This window comes from Ambystoma mexicanum, chromosome 1p (assembly GCF_040938575.1).
Source record: "Ambystoma mexicanum isolate Mex_15411 chromosome 1p, UKY_AmexF1_1, whole genome shotgun sequence".
Classification (NCBI taxonomy): Eukaryota; Metazoa; Chordata; class Amphibia; order Caudata; family Ambystomatidae; genus Ambystoma; species Ambystoma mexicanum.
Window position 1 is genome coordinate 473,563 of NC_090921.1, and position 12,430 is coordinate 485,992.

A 12,430-nucleotide genomic window follows, 5' to 3' on the forward strand; every position below is an offset into this window, starting at 1 on the left:
ATGATTTCTGAGCATAATAGCAAGAGGTTCAATAAATCAAACAACAGTGTAGACAGGCCCTGGCTAGTCCCTTTCATAATCCGGAAACATTCTGAGTGACAACCATTAGCAGCCACAGCCGCCTTCGCACCATCATATAGAGCGCTGTAAAGATTAAGAGAAAGTGGCCCACAGTTCACTTTAAGCAAAACCTGACGTAAGAAAGACCAGCCTACTCTGTCAAAAGCCTTTTCTACATCAATACTGACAGCCGCGTGTGCTTCTACAGAATCTCTCTTCAGGTAGATAACTTCAAGTAATTCCCACAAGTTATCATTACTATGTCTTCCACTTACAAAACCTGTCTGATTTCTATGAACCAATTTTGGAAGCAAGCCATTTAACCTTCTGCCAAATATTTTCGCTAAAAGCCTTACATCTACATTCAAAAGCGAAATAGACCGATAGTTTTCACATAATGAGGGGTTTTTACCTGGTTTTGGAATAACCGTTATTAATGCAGTTTGTTCTCAGAAAGCTTGTAGGAAATAGAACAGATGTATCTCCGTCCTATGATGAAGCTCACAATCCAAGGCTTGTTTTGCATGGGACCAAGGCAACTACAGTAGCGCACTTCACTTGCTTTATATTCACCCTCTAGTTGGACCATGACCTTTTCCCGTTGGCGCTTCTTGTATGAAGCAAAACTAATAATTTGACCACGCAAGGTTGCCTTCAACGCATCCCAAATTATTGACATGGAGCCAGACGAATACAAATTGTGCTATATAAACAGTGATATCTCTGTTTGTATATGCTTGACAAATTCTGGATCAGAGAGTAGCTGTATATTCAAACGCCACGGTTTCCTAGGTCTTGAGCCACTTGTAGAATCATCCCGCGCCAACATAATAGGAGCATGATCTGAAATTACAACATCGCCAATCGCAGCATTACAAATATCCCCACATAAACCTCTACTGACAAGGAAGAAATCAATACAGGTTGATGAACCATGTACCATTGAATGAAAAGTATATTTCCTATTCACTTCATTAAGATTCCGCCAAATGTCATGTAAATCCCGCTTATCCATAAATCTCAAAAGACCTTTTCTCGCCTCAGCATAAGAATTAGCATGAGTGGTCTTATCCATTTTCATATCAATTGTGGTATTGAAGTCTCCCCCAACAATAACCACTGTACAACTTAGTTGTTCTAAGACTCCTTCTAGCATTTCAAAGAAAGCAGCTTGGTTCACATTAGGCGCATAAATATTAAGAATTGTCATGCATCATTTTCAACATGTAATTTTAATGCAGCATATCTCCCCTCAGGATCTACGCAAACACAATCAGTTCTATATCTAAAGCACTTCCTAAAAAGAATAGATACACCACGAGAATTACTTGCAAAATAACTCAAATAGTTTTGCATACAAACCACTTAAAATCTACTCTACTTGATCCCCCTCTCAAATTAGTTTTTTGGAGGAATACTATAACCGGTTTTCGTCTACTCAGCTTCGTTAATATTTACCTCCTCTTAATAGGGTTATTCAAGCCCTTAACATTACAGCTTGTAAAAGTTAGGCCTGTTGACATTATAGTATAGTATTGCTAGATAACCTGCACCCATCAACACTTTTCTTCAACAATAAGCATACCCTTTTCCTTGTACTTCTCCCTCCCTAATCTTCCTCTCTATTCCCCCTCTTTCCATCTCCAAAATAACCACATTAAAGGAAAACAGACAACATCACTATTATAAACAACGACAAAAAAACAGGATATATGAGAGAAAAAAAAGAACAGAAAAACAAGAAGAATGTGGTAAAGAGCACATACACCAGGATATTCAACAATTTTGTAGACAAAATCAAACTTGTGAATTTGCTCTGAATATATTACAACTAGAACCAACATTACGTGTACAGCAGCAAAGCAGCCACAATACCCAACAGCCAAATATGACTGACGAACCCAGGCAAAATTATCAGGTTGGAAGAAATAACTAAATCTACAATATTTCACACAACATGAAACAAAACAGAAGCTGTGTAAAATTGCACATATCTATGCTTTTAACTTAGTGTGCTTGCATACAATATTCACATACCCACATATCCATACCCCTTTCTATATTCTTATGCCTATAGCACAATAAGCACAACAAGGCAACAGGCATATCTATGTAAATATGGTTTCAATCAAATAATCGAGAGCTATCCGAAATGATACACTCAGATTAGGACTCTAGCTATGCAACTTGAACATCCACTCCTGGAAAAAGCCTAACGAACACAATAAACACGAGACCCCCTCTATTTTTGCAATGGCCTTCAATGATATAGAATATTTACAAAACAACCACAAGCTTGTTCAAAGTTGTATTTCCTCTATAATGGCATTGTTATGCCGATCGCCTAAGCCACAGTATTACTATTGTTAGTAGCATCATATAATGGAAATAGCCTCTATGCTCGACCACCTTTAATCCAGGGTTTTAACAACAACTCAAAGCCCATGTGCAGCTTCAGCCTTATAGAGCTCTTGTACTGCCTATGATGTACCTAGGCTTCCTACATAGGAATAAATAATGAAGGGTTAGCCTCTTCTGTCTTGCCCCATAATTGGAGGTATTACATAGCCTAATGCAGATCCCTCAGCCTATCAGACCAGCAGTGCAAAGTGCAACATGAACAAATCTCCTTACACTTACACTAGGATAACACACCCAAAGGCCCACCCAAATAGATCTACAAAGGATATCATATAATACATTTTATAATCTATTAGCCACATTCATTTAACCTTTAGAATTGGCCCAGAGACTCAGAGTATAAAAAGAATTCCTTAACGGGACTACACGTTTTCCAGCTATTCTTGCATCTCTGCTAGACCCCTGCGCCTCAATCTCTTCCTTGCCACACAACTTCAGCTAGAAACTATGCTCTTCAGCATTTCACAACCACACATCTGTGACAATGTCCATGGATTGCTTCCAGGTATCTGGGTCAATGATGGAACACAACATTACTAGAACCACTGTCTACATACAAGATCCATGTACAAGAATGCATGCCAGTAACACGATATTAAACCCCATTAGTATGATCATAAAACCCCCCACGTCAATAATGCATCTAATTCACGTTCAAATGTATATATTCATTGGGGATTGTCTGCATATTCACATTAAGAGAATGGCAGTGGATGAGTTAAGGACAGAGTGTTATGATAATCATGTGTTATTTATATAGTGCCTTAATCCAAAGCGCTTTACAGAGCACATATATACATACAATATCACCCAACCGAAATTGGTACTCATTTATCGACCTCGGAAGGATGAAAGGCTGAGTTGGCCTTGCCAGGATTCGAACCTGCAACCTGCAGATCACATTTAGATTGTAGCAGCGAGCGCTCAACCTGTTGAGCTCTCTCACCGGCCTTTATTTTATAGTGAACTGAAAATAAAGTGGCCCATATATTTCATATGGGGACCATTCCACGATGATCTTTGTGCCTGGATTTATGTCCGTTGCTCCACGACACTAAACTTGTTCAAGAAGAAACAGTTTGCATTTGGAAAGTACGACAAATGCAGAAATAGTTCAGAAAGGCTTGCACTTGAGTGGCACGTGCAGCATTGTGTGCTCTCTAAACAGGGCCCTCATTATTAACATAAAACCAATTCCATTTAATGTCTCAACAATTGGACTTTAGTAAGGTCTCAATTGAGTCAACGATATCAGTAAGTATCACATTTTCGCCTTTCATAAGAAGCCAGATCCTTCAAGAAGTAGCCAACAAGGAATAACGGATAGTGAGATAAAATGTATCGTACATCTCAGAGAAAACAACAGGTGCACAACATATTGAGGGTGATTCTCACTAAAGGCATGCCCAAGTTGGTTTATTTCTTCAACCTCTGTATCATCCAGAATCTCTCAAAGTAAAGAGATGAACATGCTGTGTTTACCCGGGATTCTTAAGATCACGGCATGAAAGATGGAACATGTATATTCAGTACACATTGCGGCCAATGAAAGCGCTGCTCTGCTAGCACATTGCAGCTGCATTTCAGTGTCTTAGTTCACCATCTTGAAGTGCAGTCAGACGTACCATTTACTCGCCCTCCACTGGGTAACAGGGACAAAGGGCCGGAACTAAGGGGGCCAAAACTGAAAGAGCACACAAGTCCATACACGATGCACATCTTAAGTTTCCAGTAGCGTACGCCACTAACATTCCAAATGCTGCATTCTCTGTATTAACGATCACCTCTGACGATCGCAACGCCATCAGAGCTGTGCGAGACACTGGAACGCAAGATTGATAGAGCTTCCTAACAGCCTCCGTAGTCGCCATATTCCGCTTCTCCTTCATATGAGGCAGATTAAAGGAAAGTACCTTCCAAAACGTCACGCATCCCTCGGGATACACAATAGCACACCGTTATGCAACGGTAGTTATACTTTTCATAAATAAAACTAAACAATGCCATTTTGTTTCTCCTTTTTTGGCTTTCCTTCTTTTTAAAAACATAAATATGTATATTCCACAAACATACCACACATTATCTTCTCAGTGTTTCTTGCTGGGTTGCAAATCTTTTAAAAAAGAATGCCTTTTGATGGTTTATGAAAGAAGGCACCACTCCATCTGCAGTGACCTTTAAGATAGTGGGTAAAACCATATGATAAGACACTATTTCTTGCAAGCTTTTTGGCGTCAGCAAACAGTTTTCTTTGTGACACTATCTCATTACTAAAATCATTAGATAGCATAATACTGCACTTTTCTCCCCATTTAAGCATGCCCAGTTCCTTGGATCTTCTCAACAGCATTTCTTTCACAGGATATCTCAGAACCTTCACCAGGAAGGCACGTGGGGGTTGTCCAATTCCAGGCTTGGGTGCAAGGGAACAGTGTGCATGTTCAATTTCCACCATCTTCCCTGGTGGTAGATCCAATAATTTTGGCAGTACTTTCTGGAGGAAAACCTATAGGACGATCGTTCTCCACACCTTCTGGCAAACCAGTAATCCCCAGGTTAGATCTTCTACTATAATTTTCTTGTTCAGCGATCCTCTTGTTAGCTGTCTCCAGAAGCACTGACATGGTTGATATTCTTGTCTCCAAGGCCAACAGTTTCAGTTCAGATCCAGAGACTTGGTTTCCAATTCTTCAGTGCGCTTCTTTACCATGGACTGGTCCTTTTTCAAGCACAGTTTTTTTAATCTTTCCAATAGACAGCACAACTCCATCCATGATTTCAGTCAGACAATCTTCAGCTGATTGACCTCCAGGTCTTGCTCCTACTAGGCTCCTTTCATTCTCATCTGACTCTTTTTGAGGGCTGGGAGTCTCCATTCAGATTATCAGAGGTCCCTCCTCATCTCCACTTCCAACTCTTGATCTCCTAGTGGTAGGCGCATTTACCATTTAAACTGGATCTGCCATAATTATATAAAAGCAAAACTGTCTGGGCAGGAGCAAAGCACTCAAGCTGCCATTGCTGCAACCGCCAGTTCTAGAATCTAGGGCTTTTTTTTAAATTCTAATGTATGTGCTCTTTTCACATACACCCCCTTTCATCTTCATCTCTGATGACGATTAGAATGTGTGCAGATGGACGTTGCATTTGATTTTCCATATACACGCTTACCCTTTCAGCTGAATGTTTGCTTGTTATTTCATTGTTATGCTGTCCATTACTTCTGTAATTACTCATTTCGCTAGGTATGTGATGTACCTTTCTATATATTTCTAGTGGTAATGTTTTAGTCTGACGATCTTGCGGCAACTGTAGGCCACATAGACTTACCTGTCACTGGCACCCTCTAGTACTGGCACCCTCTACCAGTGGCCAATACTAATTTTCAGTAAGCAAAATGTTAAATGTTTTATTTAGATAAAGGACAAAATCTTAATACCGTGAGGATCATCAGGTAACTAAGATTAATAGAAGCCTGCAAGATCTTAACTTCTTTTGACAGGTTTGGCGTATGGCACACAGCTAGAAGAGAAGCACATGTGGGGTCCCAGAAATTACACCACATCACATTCTGGGGTACATCTCCATGTTACACTCCTCTAGTTTTAATTGGTAGAATTTTACATGTGTCTTTTAGAATCATCAACCAATTCATACACTACCACATGTTCCAATGCAAAGGGACAGTAGTTTTGTCAAGATTGCATTCTAGGCATAGCATTTAACATGGTCTCCCATGTTCCGGTGTTCACAAGATGCAATGAGGCCAGTACACAGCCGATCTGCCTCTTGGGCTCAAGAAATATAACCCCATTCCTACAGCCCTCTCCAGCCTCCATTGTCTACACGTTTAAGTGTATTGCATTCAAATGTTCCTGCAAAGCACAAAGAGCCTTCACCATCCAGGGCCTACCTTGATTCTATTTGCACATACCTCTCCCCCGGCTGCCGTACACTGTCTTCTCCACAGACCTTCCAGATCCCAACCAACCTTGTCTCCCACAATAGGAGCTACATACATCCACAAAAACTTTTTTCTCATTTCAGTATTGAAAACTCTTTCACACACAGTGCCATACCTTAACTTTTCACCAGTTTTTATTTTCTGACTTCTAGAATTTGTATCTCAAGACAGATCAATGTGCTGTGCAATACAGAACATTTCTGAAGTTGTGCTAAGCGAATTGGAATTACGTAATTAAACATATTTGAATTAACCTGTAAAATCCCATTTAAAATTAATATTCTTAAAAGCCACTAGAAAATAAGAGTTCCTAGTGGGATTATTCTAAATCAAGATAATTTGAGAAACAATTCTTGGTTATTAAAATGATGCTATCCCTTGTCCTACTGCCCACAGACAATACTTATTTACCTACCAAAGGCTCTAGGGATGTATCTACTTGCTTTTGAAGTGTAGCAGGTTAACACCATTATAGTATGAATTCCATTGTGAATAATATATAAGGAAAATAGTGCGATTTTGGTGAGCTGTTGGCTCAGTTTACTTTTTTCCTCAAAGCAGTGAGGACATTATTTTCCTCATAATTCCCCATATTTTTGAAACCTCAACCGCCCCCACACATCCAAAGGATGTTACATGCTCATTCCTGACCTCAAACGAATTCCTTCATATACTGAAATAAAAAGTAAATACCTACCAGACATTTCGAATTTGGAAGCTCTTCTACGAATTACAAATTATTCTTCCTTTGAGGCACCCAGGTGATAGGTGTTTCTGGTTGCATAATTCATGATTTGCTGAATTTTAGTAGGATCCATCCTCCAAAGAAAATAAAACATAAGTAAGTGTAAAGCAGTCAATGGATTATTTTTTAGAATTGAGTGTGTTACATAATGCTGGAAAGTATGTAGAGATAGGGTGTATACTAACCATCACCCCAGGGCATATAGTGGACAGCATGTTGCCCTCTAATTAACATTTGTATCAAGTATATATTTGCCCCCCAGTTTTGGAATGTGCATCGATGTATTGTTTGCAGTAGTATTATAATATGGGTATAACTAGGCCAAAAATGTATGAATATGTGCCTGGGGTTTTATCCCCGTGTATTCAACCCACAGTTTTGGATAGTCTGTGATTTTGTATGTAATAATCATAAGGAAATTAAAGGGTGAGCAAGGATAGTTGAACTAATTGGAAATTGTTGGATACATTTCAGAATAAAAAGAATATACAATGGAATGTGGAAGGTGACAGGGCATTTGATCCAACTAACAACTCAAAACTGCCAACTGTCAGGAGGACTGCATGCTTTTTAGAAGCTTGAAAACAGAGAATGATTTAGGAAAACCGGAGCATTTCGATGCAAAAGCCCATTGAAAAAGGGAAATGGGAGCATGCAAGAAATGATCAAGATTTCATTATTGCCATGGACGCAAGCCAATGTGAACCTACCCACATACCTGGCTGTTTTTGTGAAAAACATTTTTGTTTTGGCCAAATTGAAAACTCTTGCGATGCTGGTGTTACTGGTAGAAACTAGTATTTGTCTGTCACTGGTAAATGATGCTTTAAATTCACATTTGCTTCTTGGCTCAAAGCACTAGAATGTGGAGACTAAACTGTAGGATTTGGGAATTTATGTACCTAGTTTGGTGGTGCCAGTGGACGATTGGTAAGGGTCATGTGATGCTTCTCAGCATTATGGTTAAGATACAGTAAAATGGCTTGAAATCCATTTGAGTCTATTAGAGGTCCAATGCTGGTGCACAATGTGCTCCTGCAGGCAGCTGCTTAAATACTGACACACCCGGGGCTGAATCATTTTCATTAGCAGCAACTGGAGCACTGAATCTGGAGGCAATCTGCCTCATCTCTCTTTGGACCTGCAAAAATGAAAATAGTGCAGGTCTATAGGATATCTGGGGTTTAAATACTCCGATTGCTTCATAGGAATAGTGGCACTTTCATGACAAACGCTGACATCACTGTCCATTACACACTGCCTAAGGGTAAATAAAAAATGAGGAAGGGAGGACTCCCTGCACATCAGCCATAGGGGCAGCAGTGGTGCTATACAAAAAGGTTAAGACTAGATGACTGCTTTAGGCACTGGTCGTTTATGCCCAAAGAAAAACTGCAGTGGCAAGTGAGGGAAAATGACCACTTTATTTGCCAAAAAGGAGGGAAACGAAATCAAATCAGCCAGCAAATGTGCTAGAGGGCTCAAAGAATGAGTCTGTATAAGATGGAAAAGGGAAATAATTCCTAGCGGTACCTCACTGTGGCCTCAGAAAAGCAACCTGGGTCCGTTCTCAAAGGCAAAGTAGTAGAAGCACAAAAAAAAGAGCCCAACTTTAACCTTAATTCCGCCCCTAAAAGAAGTGACATACATCACCTGAAACTTCAGTACTTTGGGGTATGCTTATGTGATATACAAACACATGTATACTTCTATGGACAAACAAAAGGTCGTACATAATATATGTGACATAAGACATTAAACACTTCGTATTTATGTGCAAACAGATGCATTAACAACTGCATGGACTAAACATGTGGAGTTGTACCACATGATGAAATAATATGTTGATTTTACTCGTTTTACAGCACAAACAATGTTGTGTAGTGAAACAGATCAGAACATGATTATCAGCACATGCTTTGTGATATCGGTAACACCTAATTAACCGAGACATCATTATCGCTATATAGTCTGTGTGACAAAATAGTATTGAGTGTGTTAAACAATGCTGGAAAGTATGTAGAGCTAGTGTGTATACTTAACATCACACCAGGTCATCTAGAGGACAGCATGTTGCCCTCTAATTAAGATATGCATCAAGTATATATTCGCCCCCCCAGTTTCGGAATGTGCATCAATATATTGTCTGCAGTAGTATTATAATATGGGTATAACTAGGCGAAGGATTTACAAATATGGGATTGGGGATTTATCCCTGTGTATTCAACCCGCAGTTCATTTCTCTCCATCTTATTCCAGTATGTAGACACTTAAGGCTATTCGAGAACTCTTGGAGTTACAAAATTGGCATTGTCCCTTACTAAGTATGCTGCAATCTTAATTGCGCCAAAGGTCCAAAAATTGTGGTGATGGGTTGCCATTAGAAGTAGCATTGTGCACAAAATGTAGCAATATGGATTGTAGGATATGAACATGTTCTGGATGAGTTTGGAGCTATGGGTGATGCACTTTCCGATTCACGCATCATAGATGCTCGCCAAAGTTGGATTATGAAATGTAAGCTTTTAAAATGCACCATGTATGGAATTTTTCTTCCTGCCCATTGAGACACTTGAATTTTTAAAGTTGCAAAGCTAGTAACGCATGTTACTGTTATAACAAGGTTAATATAACCTTCTGATATGAACTGCAGCGAACATCAGACATTCCAAGATGGCCACACCTATATGGGCCGTAAGAAGAAGAATTGCATGACTTCCATTACCACTAATCACATGACATGCTAAAGATTAACACTGACAAAGGACAACCAAGGCATGACCAATGGTGCTTGTACCTCCCTCCCCTTTTTTAACTGTTATTTAAATGAGTGAATGCAAGTGGGCAAACTACGTGATCAAGCAACAGGATTGTTGCGAAATGCGTATTTTTGCCGTTGCTTTCCCTGCCGTCTCTGGGGCGTTGTGGATTTAATGCAAATTTGAATACAATAATTTTTTTAACTCCTAATCTGGACTCTGGCGTAAATTACATTTTTGGTGTAGATTGAGTTTACTGGAAGTGTGACTCGACTTTGCCTGTCTGACCACATCGGCTGGAGCGAGACATCATCAGATATACAAAGGGGGGACAAAAAGCATGTAAGTCAGAACAAGGGTACAGCAACAGAAGAGATGGCAGCAGGCCAGGGTGGAAGATGATCATACCAAAGAAGTTAGTGACCTTGGAACTGTTTTGATTTTTCCCATTACCTCCCGATATAGGGAGATGGTGTTGCGTCCCCTTCCCTTGTGCATAAAGCCCCCTCCAAAACCCCTTATTTTGTTGTGTTGTGTGAAGCCTAAAACATGCACTAGGCCTGTGCACATGCATGAAAAATAAAAAGCATTGAGCAAGGCCCTGAAACAGTGCAGCCTATGAGCCACGTTCCTGGTGGGACTCCCTGGAGCTGGTACTTGCTAGAGTGAAAGCAAATAAACGTGGATGCACAATCACAGTTATTTGTCATGGAACTTGCAACTGATTCATTGAGAGGAGTATGCCTGACACTTCTCTAAACAGACAAGTTTAAATCTCAGCGGCCATCCACCAAGTTGCAAATCTTATGATACATATCTCAACTTAAATGTAGCATTAATGGGTGTGGTACTGAATTGTGGGCTAGTCAATGGAAATTAAAAATTATGACCATGAAGGGTTATAGAGCAAGGAAACAGCCTCAACTACTGTCGCGACTAGGGGTGTGCCGGATTTCGGCTTCGAGTAAGTATTCGGCCGAATTCTGGCAGACAACCAGTTATTCGGCTTCGTCCGAAGGTTCCTGGAATACTTACTCGAAGCAGATTTTTTTTTTTAAAAGTCCTCTTTCTATGATTAGCAATCTTCACTCAATGTGAGAGACAATAGCCAATCCTAGAAAGTAGAACAGTGGGAAAACAGCAGAAGTCAGTAAGCTAGCAGCTTACTGGCTGCTGCAAGCAGCACAAGGGAAAATACCCTGCACTGAGGCAGAGACTGGAGGAAGAGGACCAGAAGATACTGCCTGAGGAAAGACGGACATCGAGGCAGCATCAGGTGAGTCTTTTGTTCTGTCTGTATGTATAAGTGTGTTGTGAGTCCAGCGCTACTCTGATCAAGCGTACTCGCCGTGTCTGTGACATTCTATGTGCTGTGGCGCCCTGCAAACTGAGAGAGTGTGTGTTTTGGGAGTTTGGGGGTACGGCATAAAAGCTCTGTCCGCCCCTTCCCTTGGGGAGACTGGCTGCTGCTCACAGTGCTGCGAGCAGGTGGCTGCAGCCTGGAAAGGCATCGCCCTTTTAAGATTCTGGCGTGACCCTATTAATCCCATTAAAACACTCGAGCCGAGGCATTACTGTTTGGCAAAAGACTTCAACCAAAGCCCGCATCCTGACCCACTCATTCGACCCATAAGCAGCATTTTATCCAATAGAACTTATTTTAAACATGTGCACGGCCACAGAATAATGCACAGGACATCAAACATATGCCCCATCCACCCCCCCCCTCCCCAGCATCCCCAACTTCCGACCCCACCATTTCCCACAGATATTCATTGCTCAATATGTACCTCCAGAGGAACAAACTCCTTCGTCGGACAGGGGAGCAGCACTGTGTGTATGTGCGCGCGTACAGCGCCGCGCCAGCAGCATCTCACTTCCCACAGTCATCATTCAGAGGACAGCAGTAAGACATCTCCGCTGCCAGGGCCACCCGCAGACGTCACGCACCCATGTCCCGAATGTGTGTCATGTAGCATGTGAAATATTGGGCATGGTCAAAGTGTGCGCTTTACAAAACAGAGGAGAAGCAGATGGCATTTTAAGACACCAATTGTAGTCAGTAGCTTTGTTTTACTTTATTCATCTTTCGCAATGGCGATGGCATGGGGTTGGGCATCAAACTTTACAATCTGGCTGCATCCAAAACATTATACCAGTGAGTTAGTTAATCTGGATGTCACATTTTGATATTCTTGGACACTATCAGAATTTGGGTTTTCTTGGTTGTCCTGCCCTGGGAAGCCTAATTTGGAAGAACCCCCTTGCTTGAAATTGTTCCTAAAGCAACTTTTGACCCCCTTTTGAGGAAATTGTCCCTTTGTTCTGGGAGGTGTAAGAGGAAGCATTGTAAAGTTTTATGAGCCCACTGGTCTGAGTGAACTGGGGAGTCCTTGGGCTGTGAAGGGACATCTGGCGCAAAATTCCACCTTTGCGTCTGGGAGCTTGAGGGTAGGGAAGAGGGGAGGCACAGATAAGTAG

General features: G+C 40.9%; 1 long non-coding RNA gene across 3 annotated transcripts in view; it reads right to left on the reverse strand.

The window, feature by feature from the left end:
- LOC138563654 (uncharacterized) overlaps window positions 1-12,430 on the reverse strand; it is a 162,295-nt gene that overhangs the window by 143,797 nt on the left and 6,068 nt on the right. For all 3 annotated transcript variants that reach the window (XR_011299647.1, XR_011299635.1, XR_011299641.1), the window contains one exon: window positions 7,143-7,264. This is a non-coding gene — a long non-coding RNA (uncharacterized lncRNA). The remainder of the gene's footprint in view (window positions 1-7,142; window positions 7,265-12,430) is intronic.